This window comes from Acomys russatus, chromosome X, assembly GCF_903995435.1.
Source record: "Acomys russatus chromosome X, mAcoRus1.1, whole genome shotgun sequence".
NCBI lineage: Eukaryota > Metazoa > Chordata > Mammalia > Rodentia > Muridae > Acomys > Acomys russatus.
In genome coordinates, this window is record NC_067169.1 from 52,579,184 (window position 1) to 52,586,397 (window position 7,214).

Here is a 7,214-nt window from a genome sequence, read left to right on the forward strand (position 1 = left end):
TGATGTTTGGGGGCTGGTGAAGAGAAACCATCTGGGCCCATAGAGTGTGTCCCTTGCTCTGGCTGTGTGTGTGTGTGTGTGCCTCTGAGTCTGTGGGCGCAGCGTGCGTCCCTGGGGTGGAAAGCTCTGAGTCAGTGAGTGGCAGCAGGAGCCTGTGGAGGATCCAATGCACACACATTGGTGAGGTTGAGGCCAGCTTTTCCTTAGAGGTGGTGGTTGAGTCTTGAACTGCAGGAGCTTATGGCCCGGCAGGAAGTGCAAGTCACTGAAGTCACTGGGATTAGGCCTCTCAGAAGGCTGTAGTTGCCAAAGTAGGCTCTGGATCCTGCCCTGGAGTGTACTCCCAAAAATCATTTCTTGAGGGTTCTTGGAGCCTGGGCCGTCCCCTGAGAGAGAGATGGCTAGAGAGATGGCTCAGCAGTTAAAACTCCCTGGCTGCTCTTGCTGAGGACCTGGGTTTGATTCCCAAACCCACCCTCATCCACCCCACAAGCACCTGCAACTCCAATCCTGCAGGACCCGAGGCCCTCTTCTGGCCTCCTTGGGCACTGAGCACACACGTGGACCATAGACGCACCTGCAGACAAGCCCGTCACACAGACCCACGCAATGAAAATAGAAGTGTTGGTGGCTGGAGAGGTGCCTCAGCGGTTAAGAGCACTGTCTGCTCTTCCAGAGGTCCTGAGTTCAGTTCCCAGCAACCACATGGTGGCTCACAACCACCTCTAATGAGGTCTGGTGCCCTCTTCTGGCTTGCAGGTGTACATGCAGACAGAGCACTGTGTACATAATAAATAAATAAATGTGAAAAAGAAAGAAAGAAAGAAAGTAGAAGTGTTTTAAGTTCTGTCTTGGTGAGGGAGTGACGTGCAGGCTGCATTTCTCAGATTAGCTGGGCGGTGCCTATCTTTGAAGCCGGCGCTTTCCTGGGAGCTGGCTTACTCTAAGTCAAGGCAGAGCCATGTGGGATGGGTGTGGTGAGAGGGCAAACCAGGAGTGTCACCTCCCTGTGGAGAGTGGGTGAGGCCTGGCAGCACCCTGCCCCACAGTCTCAGGGTGTCGCCCCTGGACCCTGTAGGTTGAACTTAGGGGGACAATGCATACTACATAGGGTAGGACAACGATCGTAGACTTCAGAGCCTGAATGGACATGGACATTTGGGGACTCAACCCGTCTACTCAGGGACACCCCCCTTTGCCCGCCCCCTCTGTCCCTGAGAAGGTGGTCTGGGTTCCTCAGGATGTGACCTTCACCCTGAGCCACATGACTACCTGTGGCAGAGCTTAGAGCCCTGTCAGCCAAGTCTGACAGACCCTGCAGCTGGGCTTCTGGCAGCTTGCACAAGTCAGTCCTGGCTGTGGCGCATTCCAGCACCAGGCACTGTTCGTTCAGGCTCAGGGCCACTGGCACCAGTGCAGCTGCATGTAGAAGCCATGGCAAGACATGAGCAGGTCTGTGAGAATGACCTGCCCCTGCCCTCTGAGCACACAGCCTCTCTCCTCCTCATTCACACCTGCTGCTGCCCGATATTGTTGCTGGAACATCAGGCTGATATTGCTGCCTCATATTGTTTCTGCGACATCAGGCTGATATTGCTGCCCTGTATTCTTGCTGCGACAGCAGGCTGATATTGCTGCCCCTATTGTTGCTGTGACATTGTCTGATCCTCCTGCCCCATATTGTTGCTGCAACATCAGGTTGAATTGCTGCCTCATATTGTTGCTGCGACATCAGGCTTAACCGGCTGCCTCTAGGGGAGGAAGTGGCAGATTCCCAGGCTCAGGTCTGAAGCAGAGTTGGGGCTTCCTTGGACAGGAGGAGGCAGGAAGGGTCCCTTGATTCCATTCCCCACCCTTTCTAGGCCTCCTCTCCAGCCAGAAGAGGGTGTGCTCTGGAGAGCACCCAGGCTCTGCCTGCCTCCTGCTGCAACTGGGCTCTGTGAGGGCTTACATGGTGGCTGGGCTGTGTGCCTGCCCTGGTGCTCTGGCGCTGGGTGGCCCCTAGAGTCATCCCACTGGGACTGGGAACCTCTGAGCTTCTTTGCAAACATGACCCTTCACCTTGCCGTGTTCTCTGACAGTGAAATATAGTGGTTCCTAACCTTCCCAATGCTGTGTAACCCTTTAACACTATTCCTTATGTTGTGGTGACCTCCAACCATAAGACCATTTTCTTTGCTATATTAGGACCATTAGTTTGCTACTGGTTTGAGTCTTAATATAAATATCAGTGTCTTAGGTGATCCTTGTGAAGAGTATAAAAATTTCCAACCTTTGGGCCGAAGGCCCCAGGTCCAACATTTTGATACTTGCTCAGAAATAATTTTCCACAGCATTATATTGGTCATAGTTGCATCTAAAAATTAATGAAGACTATAAGTAGAAATTTGTGAGTAATTTGGTTAATACATTGAATTGACAGTTTTCAAAATGAGAAATAAACGGATGATAAATATCTGAAAACTAGTTCAACATCCTTGTCTTTCTGGTAAGTGCAAATTAAACTGCTTTGAAAATTCATCTGAGCCGTCTCAGAATGGGCAATATAAGAAAACTTAGGCTGACATGTTTGGGTAGAAAGAACAACCCTTATTCAGTGTTGGTGGGAGTTAACTGCTAATATCCACTATAGAAATCAGAATAACGTTCCTCCCAGGAAGCTCCTCTAAAACTACAACTGCCTTTCGAGTCAGCTATATAGCACTCCTTGGTATACATATGTATGTATGTGCGCGCGTGCGTGCGCACGCACGCACACACACACACACACACACACACACAATTTTCTCAATCTCTCTTTTTTACCCTACAGGTTCTTTGCATATGCATCAAGGCTTCCAGTTTAGTGTTTTTATGGGATTTTTGAATGTGTGAATGAGTGGGTCTCTGTGTCTATATCTGTGTGTGTGTGTGTGTGTGTGTGTGTGTGTGTGCTCGTGTGCCTTTTCTTGGGCTCTTCTTTCGGTGTGTTTGTTTTGTTTTATTCTGATGTGTTAATTTTTGTTCTATCTTATTTTATTTCATTATCTCTTAGAAACCTGTTTGTTTTCTAATGAGAGACAGAAAAGGGGTGAATCCTGAAGGGAGAAGAGAGGAGGGAAGGGGGAAGGAGGGGAGGGGAGGAGGTTCTGGGAGGGAAGGCAAGGGAAATTGTAATCAGGATATATCATGCAAAGAAAGAAAAAGAAAGCCTTTTTTTCAAAAAAAAAAAAAAAAAGGGAAATAGTTTTAACCATTAAAATCCAACTCCCACATTCTTTTGCCTGTAGCTTCTGGAACCACTGTCCTATCTTCTGCTTCTCTTAAGTTTGACTCTTTGAGATCCTTCATGTAAGTGAAATCATGCAGTATTTGGCTTTTTAAGCAATTTATGTGTGTATGCATCTGAGCACATGTGTGTAGTTATGCATGCCTATGTGTACATGGAAGCCATGAAAGGGAATTGTATCCTTTGTGGCTGGATATAGGCATTTTCAGGATGCCTGGCTTGTGGCATAGCTGCTTGGATCCAAGCTGCAGACCTCATGACTGCACAGCAAATGCCCTTAACTACTGAGCAATCTCTCCAGCCTTAGTATTGGTTGTTTTGGTCCCTGGCATAATATCCTCAAGGTTCATCCATGTATATAGCATGTGTAAGAAATGCCTTCTTAACATTATGATGGGCAGATCTGGGCCTGCTCAAACTATGGCACCGGCCAAGGACAATACATGCAGTAAACTTTGAAACCCTACCCAGATCTAGCCAATGGACAGGACATTCTTCACAGTTGAGTGGAGAGTGGGGACTGACTCGGACATGAACTCTGGTGCCCCATATTTGACCACGTCCCCTGGATGGGGAGGCCTTGTGGCACTCAGAGGAAGGATAGCAGGCTACCAAGAAGAGACTTGATACCCTATGAGCATAGACAGAGGGAGAAGGTCCCCCTCAGTCATAGGGGAGGGGAGTAAGGGAAAAATGGGAGGGAGAGAGGAATGGGAGGATACAAGGGATGGGATAACCATTGAGATGTAATATGAATAAATTAATAAAATATATGAAAAAATGGCTATACCAAAAAATCCCTTCTTTCTTAAGTACAAGAAGATTTATTTGTAAAACAAAAGAATAGATCACATGTTGGTTCCTTACACAGCTCTCTCAAAGAATGCTGTTAGAAACAGAGCCATACAATTAATAAAATTTTGAAACTCTGTTCTTAAAAAACAATTTAATCTTAATTTAAATATATGTATGTGTCTGTGTGTGTGTCATATGCATTCAGGGGCCCATGGAGGCCAGAAGACGGTGCCTAATCCTCTGGAATTGTAGTTACAGGTATTTGTGAGCTGCCTTGTGAGTGCGGGAAAATAAACTCAGATCCTCTGGAAGATCAGCAAGTGCTCTGAGCCATCTCTCCAGCCCAGATACTTTGCTTTTTAAAAAACATACTTAAAAGCAGAGTTTCTACACCAATATGGTAACCTTATCATTTAAAAATATTTTTAGGCCAGGCATGGTGGCGCACACCTTTAATCCCAGCACTTGGGAGGCAGAGGCAGGCCTGTGAGTTCGAGGCCAGCCTGGTCTACAGAGTGAGTCCAGAGCAGCCAAGGCTACGCAGAGAAACCCTGTCTTGAAAAAAATGTATTTTTGTAGATTTCTTGATTTTTATTTATATGTATGAGTGCTTTGCCTACAACATATATATATATACTGAACACATGCCTGAAGAGGCCAGAAGAGGGTTTTGGATCATCTGGGACCCAAGTTATAGACAGTTGTGAGCTGTCATGTGGATGTTGGGACTCAAACTTGATCCTCTGTAAGAGCAACAAGTGCCCTTAACCACCAAGGCAACTCTCCAGCCCCTCACATCAGTACTTTTGAGCAAAGAAATTATTTTTATTTCTTGTTTTTGGTTTTCAGATACAGGGCTTCACTCTGACATCCAGACTAGCCCAGGTTTCCTCAAACTTATGGTAATCTTCTTGCCTCAGCTTTCTGAATGCTTGGATTAGAGCCACCACATCCAGCACATTCTACTTTTTTTTTAGACAGGGACTGCCCTGGCTGGCCTCAGACACCCGAGAGCCTGACACCTGAATTCTGAGCTTAAAGGCATATACCACCATGCCTAGCATATTTTTTATTTAGAATATTTATTAATTTATTTGCTTATTTGGTTTTTGTTTGAGAAAGGGTTTCTCTGTGTAGCCTTGGCTATCCTGGACTCTATAGATCAGGCTGGCCTTGAACTCACAGTAATCCACCTGCCTCTGCCTCCAGACTTCTGGGATTAAAGGGGTGTGTCACCACTGCCCCGCCCAGTTTGAATATTTATTTTTAATTAAAAATAATTTATGTGTATAGGTATTTTGCCTGCATTACGTCTGTGCACCATGTATGCGCCTGGTGCCTTCAGAGACAAAAAGAGATTAGCAGATCCTCTGTAATTGGAATTACAGACAGTTGTGAGCCATGTGGGTGCTGGGAATTGAACCCCAGTTCTCTGGAAGAGCATCGAGTCCTCTTAACCACAGGCCATCTCTCCAGTCCCTATTTCTGAAATTTGTTTTTAATGTGTATGTGTGTGAATTTGTGTGAGTTTTTGTGCACACATGCATGCAGGACCCCTAAAAGGCCAGAAGAGGGCATTAGACTCCTTGGAAATGGATGTGGGTTCTGGGACATAAACCCTATCTCTGAAAGCAAACTCTTCACTACAGAGCCATCTTTCCAGCCCCCACATTTTACTTTTTAAGTGCAAATATTTATATGTTATGTATAGTATGTTCTGAAATATGCATACCCCGTACAATTGTTAAATTGAGCTAATTGACATATTACCTTACAGATATGATTTATTTTTAATTTTTTTCATTTTTTTGAGACAGGGTCTCTCTGTGTAGCCTTGGCTGTCCTGGACTTGCTTTGTAGACCAGGCTGCTCTCAAACTCACAGTGATTCGCCTGCCTCTGCCTGAGTGCTGGGATTAAAGGTGTGCGCCACCACGCCCAGCTTTTTTTTTTTTTTTTTTTTTTTTTTGAGACAAGGTTTCTCTGTGTGTAGCCCTTGCTGTCCTAGAATCACTCTTTAGACCAGGATGACCGCTAACTCACAGTCATCTGCCTGCCTCTGCCTCCTGAGTGCTAGGATTAGAGGTAGGAAAACTTAAAAAATCTCTCTTAGCACTTTTTTTTTTATTTTATATTAAAAGTTTAAACTGATACACAAGACATATTATACATATTAATGAGATACAATTTGATATTTCAATTCATATATATATTGTAATACATGAATACTGACTTACTAAAATAGTGCTCTCATGATGAAAATATTCAAAATATTTTCCTTTAGTTTTTAAAAATCCACATGACAATGTTTTTTATTATGAATGGGTTTTCAAAATTATTTCCTAAATATCTCCCTACAGAGACAAAAACAAATCTGTTGTTTAACATACTGGAAGTTGAAAAGTTGATCACTGCCTAGAGAAGGGAAAATTGTCTTGAAAACATCCTTCCCCAGGAGGCCAATTCATCCCAGACCTCCAATAACATGGGCATGAACATGATAAATGTACTGTCCTTGATCTGAACTTTTATTCACTATCATTTGATAACTATCTTTAGGTCCAGATCTGTGAACATTTCTCACCAGCAATCATTAGCTGTCCAAGAAGACTTGCATCAGCATCTTCTGCAATCTCAGGGAGGCACAGTACATGTTTCTTGGGTATCACCAGAAAAAGTGCTGGTATCTGAGGGGAAAAGTCATGGAAAGCAAGACACTTCTCATCCTCAGAAATGATTTTGCTTAGGAATTCCTTGCAGATGAACTTCCCAAACAGTGTGTTGTTACCCAGGCCAGGCAACCTGACCTTTGCTGTTATCATCTGTCATCTCAGGTTTCCCTGCGGCTCCCCTGGTCCCAGGGACCAGGAGAGAAGTTCTCATTTAGCTATTGAGATATTCTACAGTAATAGTTGTTAGTAGTCACCTTACTATGCAATAAAACACTAGAATTTTCTACTTCTACGTGTAGTTCCATACACATTTGTGCTAGTCAATAAAATTTTACTTAACAAATACCTTAAGTCATTTACAGAATAAAAGACTAGTTTTGGCTTATGATTTCAGAGGTTACTGGGCCTGTGGTGGGCTAGAACATTGTAGTTGAAGGGAGCAGTAGAGCAGAACTGCTTACCTAACAGCAGCCAGGAAGC

At 44.5% G+C, this 7,214-nt stretch overlaps 1 pseudogene; it reads right to left on the minus strand.

Annotated features, from left to right (window-relative positions):
• Positions 1-6,470: 6,470 nt before the first annotated feature.
• Positions 6,471-6,891, minus strand: LOC127185278 (adenosine 5'-monophosphoramidase HINT1-like; annotated as a pseudogene).
• Between the last annotated feature and the right edge of the window lie 323 nt (positions 6,892-7,214).